Here is a 19,399-nt window from a genome sequence, read left to right on the forward strand (position 1 = left end):
TGCTTATCGATCTCCTCCTGGGGATTCCTTTTCACCATGTACTGTCACTTGGTATTTGGCCCACGGTTTCATCACCCTTGTCCAAATCTACTTGCCTTACACTTGCCCTTCCATAGATTTGTGGGAGTCAGCCAGGATCCACCCTAGGTTTGAGTTTATGCAAGGTTTAGGCCATTAGGCTCTTTCGTCTGTAGCGCTTCAATCCATAGTCTCTCTGCTCTCTTCCGTCTCCCTATTGTCCAATTTATGTTTGTTTCCAGGCCTGTGATCTCCAGGGACTGGATCCCATGATGCTGGAAGTGTCTGCTAATGGGTATGGATTGGTCCCCCCTTGTGATGTTGCTGAGGTGTCCTGTCAGTCTCACTCTGATGCTGTTGCCTGTTTCGCCTATGTACAGTAAGTTGCACTCTTTACATCTAATTGCATACACCACATTCTTTTGCTCACAGGTTATCCCCTGCGCTATCTGGCCTCTCTTCCCTGTTACACTGTTCTCTATATTTTTGGCTATTACTAAGTGGGTGCAGGCCCCACACCGTCTCTGCCCACAGTCTGGGGCTGTGTGTAGACTTGTACTGACCAGGATGTCCTTCAGATTTTTAGCCCTCTTGTATGCTGACATTACCTTGTACCCCTTTAGTGTGGCAAATCCCCTTTGGAATTGTTCAAACCGGCCCTTGACAATTTTGTGAGCCTGGACAGCCATGTTGCCATACCTTGTTATTAGTGGCAAGTTCAATGTCGTCCCCGGCCTAGTTCTGGGCGCTTGTTTTCTTTTTAGAAAATCTGACTTAATGTGTCTTAATTTACGTTTGCAGTAACCCCTCTGTCTGAGGGCGGTGAAGAGGGTGCTTGTGGCCTGGTTGAAATCCTCCTCCCTAGTACATATACGGTGGAAGCGGGTCAGTTGTGACTTAACGATACCCCTGAAGGTGTGTTTTAGGTGGTGGCTCGTGGTGTGTAGGAGGGTGTGTGTGTCTGTGGGTTTGAAGAAGACTTTGGTAGCTAGTTTGTGGTCTTGGGTATCTGATGGTAGTTTAAAGACAGTGGTGTCGAGGAAGTCCACCCTCTGCTGGCTGGTCACGGCCTTTACCTTGATGGATGGGTGATGGGCATTGAGTATGTCAATAAACTCCTGTAGTTCCCCCTCTGAGTGTGTCCACACTCCCCAAATGCCATCTAGGAATCTGTAGTAGCACATTGGACGCTTCGGACATTTGTGGAAAACTGTCTCCTCCCATTCTGCCATGTATATGTTGGCATAAGCTGGGGCAAACTTCTTCCCCATTGCTGTACCTTTGACTTGTAAATAGAACTCCCCGTTAAATTCAAAGTCATTCTTAGTCAAACCCAGATCCAGTAGTTTAATTAGGGCCTCGTCTGGTCTCTCTGGGTCAGGCTTTCTCTGTAGGATGTTTTTAACTGCCTGTATCCCCCTGTCTGTCTCTATGTTTGTGTACAGGCTTTCCACATCCATGGTGAAGAGTATTGCGTTAGGTGGTATGTTGAGGGAGTTAACTATTCGGGTGAAGTGGTAGGTGTCTCTGATGTAGCTGGGATGTTGTTGTCCCAGCGGGTTAAGGTAGTGGTCAATGTATTCTGCTACCCCATAGGATTCGCTACTGCAATCTGATACTATGGGCCTACCTGGTGGTATTTCTCCAGGCACTGTCCACGTGTCTGGGTTTTTGTGTATCTTTGGGAGCATGTAGAATTTCCTCGCCCTGGGTTGTGCTCCTGTCAAGTATTCTACTTGTTTGGCTAGGATGTATCCTGATCTCTTAAGCTCCTCCAAAATGTCCCCTATTTCCTTTTGTGTTTCTTTATATATGGGCTAGGGTTAGGGTTAGGGTTAGGGTTAGGGTTAGGGTTAGGATTAGGGTTAGGGTTAGGGTTAGGGTTAGGGTTAGGGTTAGGTTGTGATTTATCGGACAGTGGGACAACATGCCCTCTGGTGCTTAGTGATCTCGCCCTGGAGATTCCTTTTCACTGTGTACTGTCACTTGGTATCTGGCCCACGGTCTCATCACCTTTGTCCAAATCTCTTTGCCTTACACTTGCCCTTCTATAGATTTGTGGGAGTCAGTCAGGATCCACCCTAGGTTTGAGTTTGTCCATCCTGTTCGTGGCCCAAAGGGGTATAGTTTCGGCAGCTCTGCGCCTCTGAAGTGGTCTATTATTGACTTAATGGATCGATAAAATATGTGTAGGTCCCCCTGCACTTGTTCCTTGTGGGATTTGGGAGTAAGGTCGAAGGTGAGGCCTCTGTTCAGTACCCTCTCTTGGGTTTTGGTCAGGGAGAATGTCTGAGAAAGGTTGAAGATTGTTTTCCCTAATTGTAGGGCCTGCCTCTCTTGGCATGGTGTCGCTAACAGTTTAAATGCTTCATCCACTCTCTGATCATGGCTCGGGCTGTGGGTTCTGTCCAGTGGACGTGGTCTGTGACTACTTTAAACTGGCCGGTGGGAATAGTGGGAATGTGTTTCTTGGTCTGTATGTAGTCATTAAGTTGTCTGAGTGTGTCCTGCTCTGATGCTGGGAGTGACTTGCTGAAGTTGATCCTAGGGGTCCATATGCTGGCATTAGGGAATTTACTTAGATTAGATTAGATTATTCCTTTAATAATCCTTTTCAGGAAATTACAGTGCCACGACAGCTTCAAGACAAACATAACACCACGCTTTCATACATAACAAGTTAAAATACGTTAAAATACAAGTTAAAATACAATTAATTTAAAAAACGTGCAGTTATTTATGCTCATAATAAAGTCTTATAGCAGCTGGTAAACAGGACTTCCTGTATCTCTCCGTTTTGCACATTGGTGCAATCAGCCTCTGGCTGAAGATGCTGCTCTTGATCACCTTCAGGGCATGGAGTGGGTGAGTGGGGTTTGTCATTATGGAACCTAGTTTATTTAGAGTTCTGGCCTCTGCCACCTGCTGGACCGTTCGTTGCTCAGCCCCGACCACTGAGCCGGCCTTCCTGATTAATTTGTCCAATCTGTTTTTATCCGCTATACGGGCGCCATCTCCCCAACAGGCCACAGCAAAGAACAGAGCACTGGCCACCACTGAATGGTAGACACTGCACAGTAGGGGTTGGCAGATATTAAAAGACCTCAGCCTCCTTAAAAAATACAGTCGGCTTTGTCCCCTCCTGTACACCGCCTCCATATGACACTTCCAGTTCAGCTCACTGTCAAGCTGCACCCCAAGGTACCTGTGATTAGCAACCACCTCCACCTCAGTGCCCTTAATGGTGATCGGCGTTGCTTGAGTCCTCCTCCTCCCCCTCCTAAAGTCCACCACTATCTCCTTTGTTTTTTTGGTGTTAAGATGGAGATTATTGTGTGCGCTCCACTCCACAAAGTTACTTATAATGTCTCTGTATTCCTCCTCATTGCCCCCTTTAATGAGGCCGACAACAGCTGTATCATCCGAAAACTTCTGCAAACTACGACTGGCCATCTTGATTAGTGTTTGGAGTTGTTTGATGGCTGTCTGTGGTCTTTGTGTTTTATTATTAATGCCAAACGAGAGAATGACTTTTTGGGTTTCTGGGCATTGGCCCAATTTGCGAAGAATGGAAGTTCCGTGTATGAATTTTGCCCCTGGGTAGCTGTCCAATTGTATGTTGTTGTTGGGAAATTTTGGGATCCTGGAAATGTTGGAATCTCCCATTATTAAAACAGGCTTTCTGGGTTGTAGCTTCCAGGTAACATTTTTCTGACCTGTATCAGGGTGGTTGTTTCTTTCCCCCAGGGCTGGGACCCCGTGTGCTGGGGTGGAATGGGCTGGGGACAGGGAAAATGTAGCAGTCTCGGACATGTTTACCTGTGGCACTGCGGTCGTGAAGTCCCTTCCGGCGGTCTCCGTGGTCAGTTCGGTCTCTCCCCGGGAGGGTCTACGGTCGGCCCGTGGTCTCTGGGAGAGAGGGCCGTGGATGCTCTGGCGTGAGGAGAGGCTCCGGTAGATCAGGGCGGACGTGCTGGGGGAATCGGGGCGTATGGGTCGTGACCAGTCCTCCGACCAGGTCCCTGTTGCGTACCAGAAGGGCCCCTGGGGCTCGCATACCGGGGAGGGCGGCTGGGCCTGCTCCGGTTGCTGGGGTCTGGTGGGTGGACGTAGCGGGGTGGGGGGGGGGTTATGTCGGGGCCGCGGGGTGCGGAGCGGGGTAGCTCGAGCTGGTTTTCCTGTGAAATAGTAAACAAGTCTTGCGGGATATCTACCGCTATATTAGACATTACAGCCGCTGGTCTGGGGGTCTTGAAATCCCGCAAGCTGCTGCGCTGTTCAGGCCCAGTCTCTGAGGTTAGATTCAAAACTCGATGTCTAAGGTCCTCCATTCTGATTTTAAATTTATCTCCCAAATTTTTCTTGTTCCAGATTAAGGCCTTGGCGACCGCCTCCTGTACACGATCCATAGCTGGGCCCTCGCGGTATTCATCATCCAGATATTCTAGACTATTTTGGTAATGTTTAATCAAAATTTGTCGTGTTTGTTTTGCCCAGGTTTCAGCATTAGAGGCCAATTGTTGTAATGTTTCCTGGGTAGGATTTGCCGGTTTTATAACGTGTGTTAATATCCTTGCCTGCCTCGTGATACACTTGGGAGGTTGGCCATTCTCTTGCACTACCCTCAGATGGTGCAGTGTTTTGGCCATTTTATAAATAACTCTAACTACGACTGCAAAGGAATCCCTCGGTTCATACCTGTGCTGGTCGCGATTCCCATTGTTATTGTAGTTATACCCTCTCCTTCCCCTCCCTCCCCTCTGCATGTCATTGTTCATATCTAGCTCAGTCAGTACAATGTCTTACTTCTGTATTTAAACGATAAACATCAATTATTTCTGTACAGAACTATGAACATCAATTATATCTCAACATCCATTATCTCGTTCAGTACCGTGCAATGCTACTGATTTAAACAATAAACATAAATTATCACTAGCGTAGTACGGTTCACACCAGGGTGCTCACCAAGTCCATTTTTTCCGGCTCGCAGCGAAAAGCCTGCGGAGACTGCTTGCTGAACTTTCTCCGTACTCCGATGGTAGTTCCTTTGCTTGTTTGTCGTGTGTTTAGTCAAGTCTTTGGTCTTTATATCTTCGCCTTGTGGAGACCATCTGCTGGACTCTGCCTGCTAAGACGGTATTGCAAGGAAGTTCACCTCCCCTTGTTTGTCGTGGTCCTAATTTAGTCTTTTGTTTTTTTTCCAGCTTGTGGAGACCGCATGCTGGAGTCTTCTCGACTGGGCAACGACCTGCCAGTTTCGCTATTGCTTTAGCTTCATCAGGAAAAGAGATCTGTTACTATCTAGCCGGTAATGGGTTATAAAGGGTAGGTGAATGTCCCTCCCTTTTAGGGTGTCGCCCTCCCCTGTGTTAGGTCTTAGGACCAGTCACTTTGGTCGGGGCTGCTCTTGTTTAGACCGGTCGATTCACTTCCTTTGTTCATCAGACCATGTGCTCCTGGGCTTTAAATTACTGCTAATGTTTCAAGCAAATCTGCTGGTCAATTAATGTCCTAGGGTATCATGTTCTGCAAGACTTTTTATTGTGAATGTGCTCTGCAAACATGTTTCTAATCTGTGTGTGGCTGGAGGCCCTCATGGGTAAGGGGTTAAGGCTGGGATGGTAGTGGGTCTTTGGAGATGTTTGGGGGTGTTTTTTATTTTTTAGGGGGTGCCATGGAGAGAGGGGGGGAGGAGATTGTGATGCCCTCCGGGGTGTGGGGAGGTGGGCGCGTGGGTGAGGGTGAGGGGTAGGGTCAGGGCTAGGGTCAGGGTTAGGGTGTTAGGGTGTCAGGGTTAGGGGGTTATGGTTAGGGGTTGGGTTAGGGTTAGTGGTTTTTTTTGTTTTTTTGGCGGGTGCCGTGGAGAGAGGGGGGGAGGAGATTGTGATGCCCTCCGGGGTGTGGGGGGGGGGCGTAATGGCGAGTGTCAGGGGACCAGGGTTTGAGATCCTATTTGGGGATCTTTTGAGTTGTTTGGGGAGATATTTGTGGTTGTTTGGGGTGTTTTTTTGTTTTGTTTGGGGTGGTCCAGTGGGTCTGTAGTTAGTGGTATCTTTTAGGTTGTCTGGGGAGATGTTTTTGTTTGTTTGGGGGTGTTGGCATTAGGGTTTAGGGTTTAGGGTTAGGTTTAAGGTTTAGGGTTAGGGTTGGGGTTTAGGGTTAGGGTTGTGGTCAGTATCCAGCGGCAAGGGCTTGTGATCCACTTTGGGGGTCCTTTAAGTTGTTTGGGGAGATGTTTTGGGTTGTTTGGGGTGAGTTTGCTGTTAAGGTTAGGTTCTGTGTGGTGTGGTGGAGAGTGTCATCTCTCCTTGTTGAGGTAATGCTGAGGGTAGAGAGACTTTTATTTTTGTTGTTTGGGGTGTGATGTAAGTGCCCCTTCCTGTCAGACTATTTTGGCACCATGTATGGTTCTCCCTGTTGTCCTCTCCTAAAGTTTGTTTTGGGATGAGTTATTGCCTAAATCTGATTATTTTCAACCTCCCTATCTAGGCTGGTACTGTTCTATTATATCCCCCCCCCATGGATTGGGTTTCCCCCTCCTGCCTCCATTTAATCTTATTTTGTGGCATGACTCTGCTGCAGATTAGATTTGCCCGAGTGATGAGGCCCGTGTCACTGTACTGGTTAGGTTGTGATTTATCGGACAGTGGGACAACATGCCCTCTGGTGCTTAGTGATCTCGCCCTGGAGATTCCTTTTCACTATGTACTGTCACTTGGTATCTGGCCCACGGTCTCATCACCTTTGTCCAAATCTCTTTGCCTTACACTTGCCCTTCTATAGATTTGTGGGAGTCAGTCAGGATCCAGCCTAGGTTTGAGTTTGTCCATCCTGTTCGTGGCCCAAAGGGGTATAATTTCGGCAGCTCTGCGCCTCTGAAGTGGTCTATTATTGACTTAATGGATCGATAAAATATGTGTAGGTCCCCCTGCACTTGTTCCTTGTGGGATTTGGGAGTAAGGTCGAAGGTGAGGCCTCTGTTCAGTACCCTCTCTTGGGTTTTGGTCAGGGAGAATGTCTGAGAAAGGTTGAAGATTGTTTTCCCTAATTGTAGGGCCTGCCTCTCTTGGCATGGTGTCGCTAACAGTTTAAATGCTTCATCCACTCTCTGATCATGGCTCGGGCTGTGGGTTCTGTCCAGTGGACGTGGTCTGTGACTACTTTAAACTGGCCGGTGGGAATAGTGGGAATGTGTTTCTTGGTCTGTATGTAGTCATTAAGTTGTCTGAGTGTGTCCTGCTCTGATGCTGGGAGTGACTTGCTGAAGTTGATCCTAGGGATCCATATGCTGGCATTAGGGAATTTACGACTGGCCATCTTGATTAGTGTTTGGAGTTGTTTGATGGCTGTCTGTGGTCTTTGTGTTTTATTATTAATGCCAAACGAGAGAATGACTTTTTGGGTTTCTGGGCATTGGCCCAATTTGCGAAGAATGGAAGTTCCGTGTATGAATTTTGCCCCTGGGTAGCTGTTCAATTGTATGTTGTTGTTGGGAAATTTTGGGATCCTGGAAATGTTGGAATCTCCAATTATTAAAACAGGCTTTCTGCGTTGTAGCTTCCAGGTAACATTTTTCTGACCTGTATTAGGGTGGTTGTTTCTTTCCCCAGGGCTGGGACCCCGTGTGCTGGGGTGGAATGGGCTGGGGACAGGGAAAATGTAGCAGTCTCGGACATGTTTACCTGTGGCACTGCGGTCGTGAAGTCCCTTCCGGCGGTCTCCGTGGTCAGTTCGGTCTCTCCCCGGGAGGGTCTACGGTCGGCCCGTGGTCTCTGGGAGAGAGGGCCGTGGATGCTCTGGCGTGAGGAGAGGCTCCGGTAGATCAGGGCGGACGTGCTGGGGGAATCGGGGCGTATGGGTCGTGACCAGTCCTCCGACCAGGTCCCTGTCGCGTACCAGAAGGGCCCCTGGGGCTCGCATACCGGGGAGGGCGGCTGGGCCTGGTCCGGTTGCTGGGGTCTGGTGGGTGGACGTAGCGGGGTAGTGGGGGGGGGGGGTTATGTCGGGGCCGCGGGGTGCGGAGCGGGGTAGCTCGAGCTGGTTTTCCTGTGAAATAGTAAACAAGTCTTGCGGGATATCTACCGCTATATTAGACATTACAGCCGCTGGTCTGGGGGTCTGGAAATCCCGCAAGCTGCTGCGCTGTTCAGGCCCAGTCTCTGAGGTTAGATTCAAAACTCGATGTCTAAGGTCCTCCATTCTGATTTTAAATTTATCTCCCAAATTTTTCTTGTTCCAGATTAAGGCCTTGGCGACCGCCTCCTGTACACGATCCATAGGTGGGCCCTCGCGGTATTCATCATCCAGATATTCTAGACTATTTTGGTAATGTTCAATCAAAATTTGTCGTGTTTGTTTTGCCCAGGTTTGAGCATTAGAGGCCAATTTTTGTAATGTTTCCTGGGTAGGATTTGCCGGTTTTATAAAGTGTGTTAATATCCTTGCCTGCCTCGTGATACCATTGGGAGGTTGGCCATTCTCTTGCACTACCCTCAGATGGTGCAGTGTTTTGGCCATTTTATAAATAACTCTAACTACGACTGCAAAGGAATCCCTCGGTTCATACCTGTGCTGGTCGCGATTCCCATTGTTATTGTAGTTATACCCTCTCCTTCCCCTCCCTCCCCTCTGCATGTCATTGTTCATATCTAGCTCAGTCAGTACAATGTCTTACTTCTGTATTTAAACTATAAACATCAATTATTTCTGTACAGAACTATGAACATCAATTATATCTCAACATCCATTATCTCGTTCAGTACCATGCAATGCTACTGATTTAAACAATAAACATAAATTATCACTAGCGTAGTACGGTTCACACCAGGGTGCTCACCAAGTCCATTTTCCCGGCTCGCAGCGAAAAGCCTGCGGAGACTGCTTGCTGAACTTTCTCCGTACTCCGATGGTAGTCCCTTTGTTGTTTGTCGTGTGTTTAGTCAAGTCTTTGGTCTTTATATCTTCGCCTTGTGGAGACCATCTGCTGGACTCTGCCTGCTAAGACGGTGTTGCAAGGAAGTTCACCTCCCCTTGTTTGTCGTGGTCCTAATTTAGTCTTTTGATTTTTCCAGCTTGTGGAGACCGCATGCTGGAGTCTTCTCGACTGGGCAACGACCTGCCAGTTTCGCTATTGCTTTAGCTTCATCAGGAAAAGAGATATGTTTCTATCTAGCCGGTAATGGGTTATAAGGGGTAGGTGAATGTCCCTCCCTTTTTGGGTGTCGCCCTCCCCTGTGTTAGGTCTTAGGACCAGTCACTTTGGTCGGGGATGCTCTTGTTTAGACCGGTCGATTCACTTCCTTTGTTCATCCGTCCATGTGCTCCTGGCTTATAAATTACTGCTAATGTTTCCAGCAAATCTGCTGGTCAATTAATGTCCTAGGGTATCATGTTCTGCAAGACTTTTTATTGTGAATGTGCTCTGCAAACATGTTTCTAATCTGTGTGGGGCTGGAGGCCCTCATGGGTAGGGGGTTAAGGCTGGGATGGTAGTGTGTCTTTGGAGATGTTTGGGTTTTTTTGGGGGGTTTTTTGGGGGGTGCCGTGGAGAGAGGGGGGGGGAGATTGTGATGCCCTCCAGGGTGTGGGGGGGGGGCGCGCGTAGGTCATGGTGAGGGTCAGGTTCAGAGTAAGGGTTAGTGTTAGGGGGTTAGGGTGTCAGGGTTAGGGGGTTAGGGTTAGTGTTTTTTTGGGGTGTGCCGTGGAGAGAGGGGGGGAGGAGATTGTGATGCCCTACGGGGTGTGGGGGGTGGCGTAATGGTGAGTGTCAGGGGACCAGGGTTTGAGATCCTATTTGGGGATCTTTTGAGTTGTTTGGGGAGATATTTCTGGTTGTTTGGGGTGTTTTTTTGTTTTGTTTGGGGTGGTCCAGTGGGTCTGTAGTTAGGGTTAGGTTTTGAGGGGTGGTTGAGGGGGAATAGTAGCCCCCTCTGGGGTCGGGGGTTTAGTGGTATCTTTTAGGTTGTCTGGGGAGATGTTTTCGTTTGTTTGGGGGTGTTTGCATTAGGGTTTAGGGTTAGGTTTAAGGTTTAGGGTTAGGGTTGGGGTTTAGGGTTAGGGTTAGGGTTGTGGTCAGTATCCAGGGGCAAGGGCTTGTGATCCACTTTGGGGGTTGGGGTTAGGGTTAGGGTTAGGGTTAGGGTTAGGGTTAGGGTTAGGGTTAGGATTAGGGTTAGGGTTAGGGTTAGGGTTAGGTTGTGATTTATCGGACAGTGGGAAACATGCCCTCTGGTGCTTATCGATCTCCTCCTGGGGATTCCTTTTCACCATGTACTGTCACTTGGTATTTGGCCCACGGTTTCATCACCCTTGTCCAAATCTACTTGCCTTACACTTGCCCTTCCATAGATTTGTGGGAGTCAGCCAGGATCCACCCTAGGTTTGAGTTTATGCAAGGTTTAGGCCATTAGGCTCTTTCGTCTGTAGCGCTTCAATCCATAGTCTCTCTGCTCTCTTCCGTCTCCCTATTGTCCAATTTATGTTTGTTTCCAGGCCTGTGATCTCCAGGGACTGGATCCCATGATGCTGGAAGTGTCTGCTAATGGGTATGGATTGGTCCCCCCTTGTGATGTTGCTGAGGTGTCCTGTCAGTCTCACTCTGATGCTGTTGCCTGTTTCGCCTATGTACAGTAAGTTGCACTCTTTACATCTAATTGCATACACCACATTCTTTTGCTCACAGGTTATCCCCTGCGCTATCTGGCCTCTCTTCCCTGTTACACTGTTCTCTATATTTTTGGCTATTACTAAGTGGGTGCAGGCCCCACACCGTCTCTGCCCACAGTCTGGGGCTGTGTGTAGACTTGTACTGACCAGGATGTCCTTCAGATTTTTAGCCCTCTTGTATGCTGACATTACCTTGTACCCCTTTAGTGTGGCAAATCCCCTTTGGAATTGTTCAAACCGGCCCTTGACAATTTTGTGAGCCTGGACAGCCATGTTGCCATACCTTGTTATTAGTGGCAAGTTCAATGTCGTCCCCGGCCTAGTTCTGGGCGCTTGTTTTCTTTTTAGAAAATCTGACTTAATGTGTCTTAATTTACGTTTGCAGTAACCCCTCTGTCTGAGGGCGGTGAAGAGGGTGCTTGTGGCCTGGTTGAAATCCTCCTCCCTAGTACATATACGGTGGAAGCGGGTCAGTTGTGACTTAACGATACCCCTGAAGGTGTGTTTTAGGTGGTGGCTCGTGGTGTGTAGGAGGGTGTGTGTGTCTGTGGGTTTGAAGAAGACTTTGGTAGCTAGTTTGTGGTCTTGGGTATCTGATGGTAGTTTAAAGACAGTGGTGTCGAGGAAGTCCACCCTCTGCTGGCTGGTCACGGCCTTTACCTTGATGGATGGGTGATGGGCATTGAGTATGTCAATAAACTCCTGTAGTTCCCCCTCTGAGTGTGTCCACACTCCCCAAATGCCATCTAGGAATCTGTAGTAGCACATTGGACGCTTCGGACATTTGTGGAAAACTGTCTCCTCCCATTCTGCCATGTATATGTTGGCATAAGCTGGGGCAAACTTCTTCCCCATTGCTGTACCTTTGACTTGTAAATAGAACTCCCCGTTAAATTCAAAGTCATTCTTAGTCAAACCCAGATCCAGTAGTTTAATTAGGGCCTCGTCTGGTCTCTCTGGGTCAGGCTTTCTCTGTAGGATGTTTTTAACTGCCTGTATCCCCCTGTCTGTCTCTATGTTTGTGTACAGGCTTTCCACATCCATGGTGAAGAGTATTGCGTTAGGTGGTATGTTGAGGGAGTTAACTATTCGGGTGAAGTGGTAGGTGTCTCTGATGTAGCTGGGATGTTGTTGTCCCAGCTGGTTAAGGTAGTGGTCAATGTATTCTGCTACCCCATAGGATTCGCTACTGCAATCTGATACTATGGGCCTACCTGGTGGTATTTCTCCAGGCACTGTCCACGTGTCTGGGTTTTTGTGTATCTTTGGGAGCATGTAGAATTTCCTCGCCCTGGGTTGTGCTCCTGTCAAGTATTCTACTTGTTTGGCTAGGATGTATCCTGATCTCTTAAGCTCCTCCAAAATGTCCCCTATTTCCTTTTGTGTTTCTTTATATATGGGCTAGGGTTAGGGTTAGGGTTAGGGTTAGGGTTAGGGTTAGGATTAGGGTTAGGGTTAGGGTTAGGGTTAGGGTTAGGGTTAGGTTGTGATTTATCGGACAGTGGGACAACATGCCCTCTGGTGCTTAGTGATCTCGCCCTGGAGATTCCTTTTCACTGTGTACTGTCACTTGGTATCTGGCCCACGGTCTCATCACCTTTGTCCAAATCTCTTTGCCTTACACTTGCCCTTCTATAGATTTGTGGGAGTCAGTCAGGATCCACCCTAGGTTTGAGTTTGTCCATCCTGTTCGTGGTCCAAAGGGGTATAGTTTCGGCAGCTCTGCGCCTCTGAAGTGGTCTATTATTGACTTAATGGATCGATAAAATATGTGTAGGTCCCCCTGCACTTGTTCCTTGTGGGATTTGGGAGTAAGGTCGAAGGTGAGGCCTCTGTTCAGTACCCTCTCTTGGGTTTTGGTCAGGGAGAATGTCTGAGAAAGGTTGAAGATTGTTTTCCCTAATTGTAGGGCCTGCCTCTCTTGGCATGGTGTCGCTAACAGTTTAAATGCTTCATCCACTCTCTGATCATGGCTCGGGCTGTGGGTTCTGTCCAGTGGACGTGGTCTGTGACTACTTTAAACTGGCCGGTGGGAATAGTGGGAATGTGTTTCTTGGTCTGTATGTAGTCATTAAGTTGTCTGAGTGTGTCCTGCTCTGATGCTGGGAGTGACTTGCTGAAGTTGATCCTAGGGGTCCATATGCTGGCATTAGGGAATTTACTTAGATTAGATTAGATTATTCCTTTAATAATCCTTTTCAGGAAATTACAGTGCCACGACAGCTTCAAGACAAACATAACACCACGCTTTCATACATAACAAGTTAAAATACGTTAAAATACAAGTTAAAATACAATTAATTTAAAAAACGTGCAGTTATTTATGCTCATAATAAAGTCTTATAGCAGCTGGTAAACAGGACTTCCTGTATCTCTCCGTTTTGCACATTGGTGCAATCAGCCTCTGGCTGAAGATGCTGCTCTTGATCACCTTCAGGGCATGGAGTGGGTGAGTGGGGTTTGTCATTATGGAACCTAGTTTATTTAGAGTTCTGGCCTCTGCCACCTGCTGGACCGTTCGTTGCTCAGCCCCGACCACTGAGCCGGCCTTCCTGATTAATTTGTCCAATCTGTTTTTATCCGCTATACGGGCGCCATCTCCCCAACAGGCCACAGCAAAGAACAGAGCACTGGCCACCACTGAATGGTAGACACTGCACAGTAGGGGTTGGCAGATATTAAAAGACCTCAGCCTCCTTAAAAAATACAGTCGGCTTTGTCCCCTCCTGTACACCGCCTCCATATGACACTTCCAGTTCAGCTCACTGTCAAGCTGCACCCCAAGGTACCTGTGATTAGCAACCACCTCCACCTCAGTGCCCTTAATGGTGATCGGCGTTGCTTGAGTCCTCCTCCTCCCCCTCCTAAAGTCCACCACTATCTCCTTTGTTTTTTTGGTGTTAAGATGGAGATTATTGTGTGCGCTCCACTCCACAAAGTTACTTATAATGTCTCTGTATTCCTCCTCATTGCCCCCTTTAATGAGGCCGACAACAGCTGTATCATCCGAAAACTTCTGCAAACTACGACTGGCCATCTTGATTAGTGTTTGGAGTTGTTTGATGGCTGTCTGTGGTCTTTGTGTTTTATTATTAATGCCAAACGAGAGAATGACTTTTTGGGTTTCTGGGCATTGGCCCAATTTGCGAAGAATGGAAGTTCCGTGTATGAATTTTGCCCCTGGGTAGCTGTCCAATTGTATGTTGTTGTTGGGAAATTTTGGGATCCTGGAAATGTTGGAATCTCCCATTATTAAAACAGGCTTTCTGGGTTGTAGCTTCCAGGTAACATTTATCTGACCTGTATCAGGGTGGTTGTTTCTTTCCCCCAGGGCTGGGACCCCGTGTGCTGGGGTGGAATGGGCTGGGGACAGGGAAAATGTAGCAGTCTCGGACATGTTTACCTGTGGCACTGCGGTCGTGAAGTCCCTTCCGGCGGTCTCCGTGGTCAGTTCGGTCTCTCCCCGGGAGGGTCTACGGTCGGCCCGTGGTCTCTGGGAGAGAGGGCCGTGGATGCTCTGGCGTGAGGAGAGGCTCCGGTAGATCAGGGCGGACGTGCTGGGGGAATCGGGGCGTATGGGTCGTGACCAGTCCTCCGACCAGGTCCCTGTTGCGTACCAGAAGGGCCCCTGGGGCTCGCATACCGGGGAGGGCGGCTGGGCCTGCTCCGGTTGCTGGGGTCTGGTGGGTGGACGTAGCGGGGTAGTGGGGGGGTTATGTCGGGGCCGCGGGGTGCGGAGCGGGGTAGCTCGAGCTGGTTTTCCTGTGAAATAGTAAACAAGTCTTGCGGGATATCTACCGCTATATTAGACATTACAGCCGCTGGTCTGGGGGTCTTGAAATCCCGCAAGCTGCTGCGCTGTTCAGGCCCAGTCTCTGAGGTTAGATTCAAAACTCGATGTCTAAGGTCCTCCATTCTGATTTTAAATTTATCTCCCAAATTTTTCTTGTTCCAGATTAAGGCCTTGGCGACCGCCTCCTGTACACGATCCATAGCTGGGCCCTCGCGGTATTCATCATCCAGATATTCTAGACTATTTTGGTAATGTTCAATCAAAATTTGTCGTGTTTGTTTTGCCCAGGTTTCAGCATTAGAGGCCAATTGTTGTAATGTTTCCTGGGTAGGATTTGCCGGTTTTATAACGTGTGTTAATATCCTTGCCTGCCTCGTGATACACTTGGGAGGTTGGCCATTCTCTTGCACTACCCTCAGATGGTGCAGTGTTTTGGCCATTTTATAAATAACTCTAACTACGACTGCAAAGGAATCCCTCGGTTCATACCTGTGCTGGTCGCGATTCCCATTGTTATTGTAGTTATACCCTCTCCTTCCCCTCCCTCCCCTCTGCATGTCATTGTTCATATCTAGCTCAGTCAGTACAATGTCTTACTTCTGTATTTAAACGATAAACATCAATTATTTCTGTACAGAACTATGAACATCAATTATATCTCAACATCCATTATCTCGTTCAGTACCGTGCAATGCTACTGATTTAAACAATAAACATAAATTATCACTAGCGTAGTACGGTTCACACCAGGGTGCTCACCAAGTCCATTTTTTCCGGCTCGCAGCGAAAAGCCTGCGGAGACTGCTTGCTGAACTTTCTCCGTACTCCGATGGTAGTTCCTTTGCTTGTTTGTCGTGTGTTTAGTCAAGTCTTTGGTCTTTATATCTTCGCCTTGTGGAGACCATCTGCTGGACTCTGCCTGCTAAGACGGTATTGCAAGGAAGTTCACCTCCCCTTGTTTGTCGTGGTCCTAATTTAGTCTTTTGTTTTTTTCCAGCTTGTGGAGACCGCATGCTGGAGTCTTCTCGACTGGGCAACGACCTGCCAGTTTCGCTATTGCTTTAGCTTCATCAGGAAAAGAGATCTGTTACTATCTAGCCGGTAATGGGTTATAAAGGGTAGGTGAATGTCCCTCCCTTTTAGGGTGTCGCCCTCCCCTGTGTTAGGTCTTAGGACCAGTCACTTTGGTCGGGGCTGCTCTTGTTTAGACCGGTCGATTCACTTCCTTTGTTCATCAGACCATGTGCTCCTGGGCTTTAAATTACTGCTAATGTTTCAAGCAAATCTGCTGGTCAATTAATGTCCTAGGGTATCATGTTCTGCAAGACTTTTTATTGTGAATGTGCTCTGCAAACATGTTTCTAATCTGTGTGTGGCTGGAGGCCCTCATGGGTAAGGGGTTAAGGCTGGGATGGTAGTGGGTCTTTGGAGATGTTTGGGGGTGTTTTTTATTTTTTAGGGGGTGCCATGGAGAGAGGGGGGGAGGAGATTGTGATGCCCTCCGGGTGTGGGGAGGGGGGCGCGTGGGTGAGGGTGAGGGTTAGGGTCAGGGCTAGGGTCAGGGTTAGGGTGTTAGGGTGTCAGGGTTAGGGGGTTATGGTTAGGGGTTGGGTTAGGGTTAGTGTTTTTTTTTGTTTTTTTGGCGGGTGCCGTGGAGAGAGGGGGGGAGGAGATTGTGATGCCCTCCGGGGTGTGGGGGGGGGCGTAATGGCGAGTGTCAGGGGACCAGGGTTTGAGATCCTATTTGGGGATCATTTGAGTTGTTTGGGGAGATATTTTTGGTTGTTTGGGGTGTTTTTTTGTTTGTTTGGGTGGTCCAGTGGGTCTGTAGTTAGTGGTATCTTTTAGGTTGTCTGGGGAGACGTTTTCGTTTGTTTGGGGGTGTTTGCATTAGGGTTTAGGGTTAGGTTTAAGGTTTAGGGTTAGGGTTGGGGTTTAGGGTTAGGGTTGTGGTCAGTATCCAGGGGCAAGGGCTTGTGATCCACTTTGGGGGTCCTTTAAGTTGTTTGGGGAGATGTTTTGGGTTGTTTGGGGTGAGTTTGCTGTTAAGGTTAGGTTCTGTGTGGTGTGGTGGAGAGTGTCATCTCTCCTTGTTGAGTTAATGCTGAGGGTAGAGATACTTTTATTTTTGTTGTTTGGGGTGTGATGTGAGTGCCCCTTCCTGTCAGACTATTTTGGCACCATGTATGGTTCTCCCTGTTGTCCTCTCCTAAAGTTTGTTTTGGGATGAGTTATTGCCTAAATCTGATTATTTTCAACCTCCCTATCTAGGCTGGTACTGTTCTATTATATCCCCCCCCCATGGATTGGGTTTCCCCCTCCTGCCTCCATTTAATCTTATTTTGTGGCATGACTCTGCTGCAGATTAGATTTGCCCGAGTGATGAGGCCCGTGTCACTGTACTGGTTAGGTTGTGATTTATCGGACAGTGGGACAACATGCCCTCTGGTGCTTAGTGATCTCGCCCTGGAGATTCCTTTTCACTATGTACTGTCACTTGGTATCTGGCCCACGGTCTCATCACCTTTGTCCAAATCTCTTTGCCTTACACTTGCCCTTCTATAGATTTGTGGGAGTCAGTCAGGATCCACCCTAGGTTTGAGTTTGTCCATCCTGTTCGTGGCCCAAAGGGGTATAATTTCGGCAGCTCTGCGCCTCTGAAGTGGTCTATTATTGACTTAATGGATCGATAAAATATGTGTAGGTCCCCCTGCACTTGTTCCTTGTGGGATTTGGGAGTAAGGTCGAAGGTGAGGCCTCTGTTCAGTACCCTCTCTTGGGTTTTGGTCAGGGAGAATGTCTGAGAAAGGTTGAAGATTGTTTTCCCTAATTGTAGGGCCTGCCTCTCTTGGCATGGTGTCGCTAACAGTTTAAATGCTTCATCCACTCTCTGATCATGGCTCGGGCTGTGGGTTCTGTCCAGTGGACGTGGTCTGTGACTACTTTAAACTGGCCGGTGGGAATAGTGGGAATGTGTTTCTTGGTCTGTATGTAGTCATTAAGTTGTCTGAGTGTGTCCTGCTCTGATGCTGGGAGTGACTTGCTGAAGTTGATCCTAGGGATCCATATGCTGGCATTAGGGAATTTACGACTGGCCATCTTGATTAGTGTTTGGAGTTGTTTGATGGCTGTCTGTGGTCTTTGTGTTTTATTATTAATGCCAAACGAGAGAATGACTTTTTGGGTTTCTGGGCATTGGCCCAATTTGCGAAGAATGGAAGTTCCGTGTATGAATTTTGCCCCTGGGTAGCTGTCCAATTGTATGTTGTTGTTGGGAAATTTTGGGATCCTGGAAATGTTGGAATCTCCAATTATTAAAACAGGCTTTCTGCGTTGTAGCTTCCAGGTAACATTTTTCTGACCTGTATTAGGGTGGTTGTTTCTTTCCCCAGGGCTGGGACCCCGTGTGCTGGGGTGGAATGGGCTGGGGACAGGGAAAATGTAGCAGTCTCGGACATGTTTACCTGTGGCACTGCGGTCGTGAAGTCCCTTCCGGCGGTCTCCGTGGTCAGTTCGGTCTCTCCCCGGGAGGGTCTACGGTCGGCCCGTGGTCTCTGGGAGAGAGGGCCGTGGATGCTCTGGCGTGAGGAGAGGCTCCGGTAGATCAGGGCGGACGTGCTGGGGGAATCGGGGCGTATGGGTCGTGTCCAGTCCTCCGACCAGGTCCCTGTCGCGTACCAGAAGGGCCCCTGGGGCTCGCATACCGGGGAGGGCGGCTGGGCCTGGTCCGGTTGCTGGGGTCTGGTGGGTGGACGTAGCGGGTAGTGGGGGGGGGGGTTCTGGGGGGGCCGCGGGGTGCGGAGCGGGGTAGCTCGAGCTGGTTTTCCTGTGAAATAGTAAACAAGTCTTGCGGGATATCTACCGCTATATTAGACATTACAGCCGCTGGTCTGGGGGTCTGGAAATCCCGCAAGCTGCTGCGCTGTTCAGGCCCAGTCTCTGAGGTTAGATTCAAAACTCGATGTCTAAGGTCCTCCATTCTGATTTTAAATTTATCTCCCAAATTTTTCTTGTTCCAGATTAAGGCCTTGGCGACCGCCTCCTGTACACGATCCATAGCTGGGCCCTCGCGGTATTCATCATCCAGATATTCTAGACTATTTTGGTAATGTTCAATCAAAATTTGTCGTGTTTGTTTTGCCCAGGTTTCAGCATTAGAGGCCAATTTTTGTAATGTTTCCGGTAGAGATTTGCCGGTTTTATAAAGTGTGTTAATATCCTTGCCTGCCTCGTGATACCCTTGGGAGGTTGGCCATTCTCTTGCACTACCCTCAGATGGTGCAGTGTTTTGGCCATTTTATAAATAACTCTAACTACGACTGCAAAGGAATCCCTCGGTTCATACCTGTGCTGGTCGCGATTCCCATTGTTATTGTAGTTATACCCTCTCCTTCCCCTCCCTCCCCTCTGCATGTCATTGTTCATATCTAGCTCAGTCAGTACAATGTCTTACTTCTGTATTTAAACTATAAACATCAATTATTTCTGTACAGAACTATGAACATCAATTATATCTCAACATCCATTATCTCGTTCAGTACCATGCAATGCTACTGATTTAAACAATAAACATAAATTATCACTAGCGTAGTACGGTTCACACCAGGGTGCTCACCAAGTCCATTTTTTCCGGCTCGCAGCGAAAAGCCTGCGGAGACTGCTTGCTGAACTTTCTCCGTACTCCGATGGTAGTTCCTTTGCTTGTTTGTCGTGTGTTTAGTCAAGTCTTTGGTCTTTATATCTTCGCCTTGTGGAGACCATCTGCTGGACTCTGCCTGCTAAGACGGTGTTGCAAGGAAGTTCACCTCCCCTTGTTTGTCGTGGTCCTAATTTAGTCATTTGTTTTTTCCAGCTTGTGGAGACCGCATGCTGGAGTCTTCTCGACTGGGCAACGACCTGCCAGTTTCGCTATTGCTTTAG

The 19,399-nt window shown here is 48.3% G+C and overlaps 3 long non-coding RNA genes across 4 annotated transcripts; all 3 read left to right on the plus strand.

Annotated features, from left to right (window-relative positions):
* The first annotated feature begins 356 nt into the window (after positions 1-356).
* LOC116970233 lies at positions 357-1,484 on the plus strand. Its single transcript, XR_004411073.1, has 3 exons — positions 357-397; positions 820-933; positions 1,464-1,484. It is a non-coding gene; the product is annotated as an uncharacterized LOC116970233 (long non-coding RNA).
* A 2,935-nt stretch (positions 1,485-4,419) lies between these two features.
* LOC116970231 lies at positions 4,420-18,654 on the plus strand. Of its 2 annotated transcripts, none has more exons than XR_004411070.1 (6): positions 4,420-4,475; positions 5,226-5,346; positions 8,261-8,346; positions 9,093-9,213; positions 14,642-14,727; positions 18,499-18,654. It is a non-coding gene; the product is annotated as an uncharacterized LOC116970231 (long non-coding RNA). The 2 variants fall into 2 exon arrangements; XR_004411071.1 differs by lacking the exon at positions 18,499-18,654 and adding an exon at positions 15,477-15,567.
* Positions 10,609-11,736, plus strand: LOC116970232. Its single transcript, XR_004411072.1, has 3 exons — positions 10,609-10,649; positions 11,072-11,185; positions 11,716-11,736. It is a non-coding gene; the product is annotated as an uncharacterized LOC116970232 (long non-coding RNA).
* Positions 18,655-19,399: the final 745 nt, after the last annotated feature.

The sequence above is a fragment of the Amblyraja radiata genome, unplaced genomic scaffold, assembly GCF_010909765.2.
Source record: "Amblyraja radiata isolate CabotCenter1 unplaced genomic scaffold, sAmbRad1.1.pri scaffold_664_ctg1, whole genome shotgun sequence".
NCBI classification, from domain to species: Eukaryota; Metazoa; Chordata; class Chondrichthyes; order Rajiformes; family Rajidae; genus Amblyraja; species Amblyraja radiata.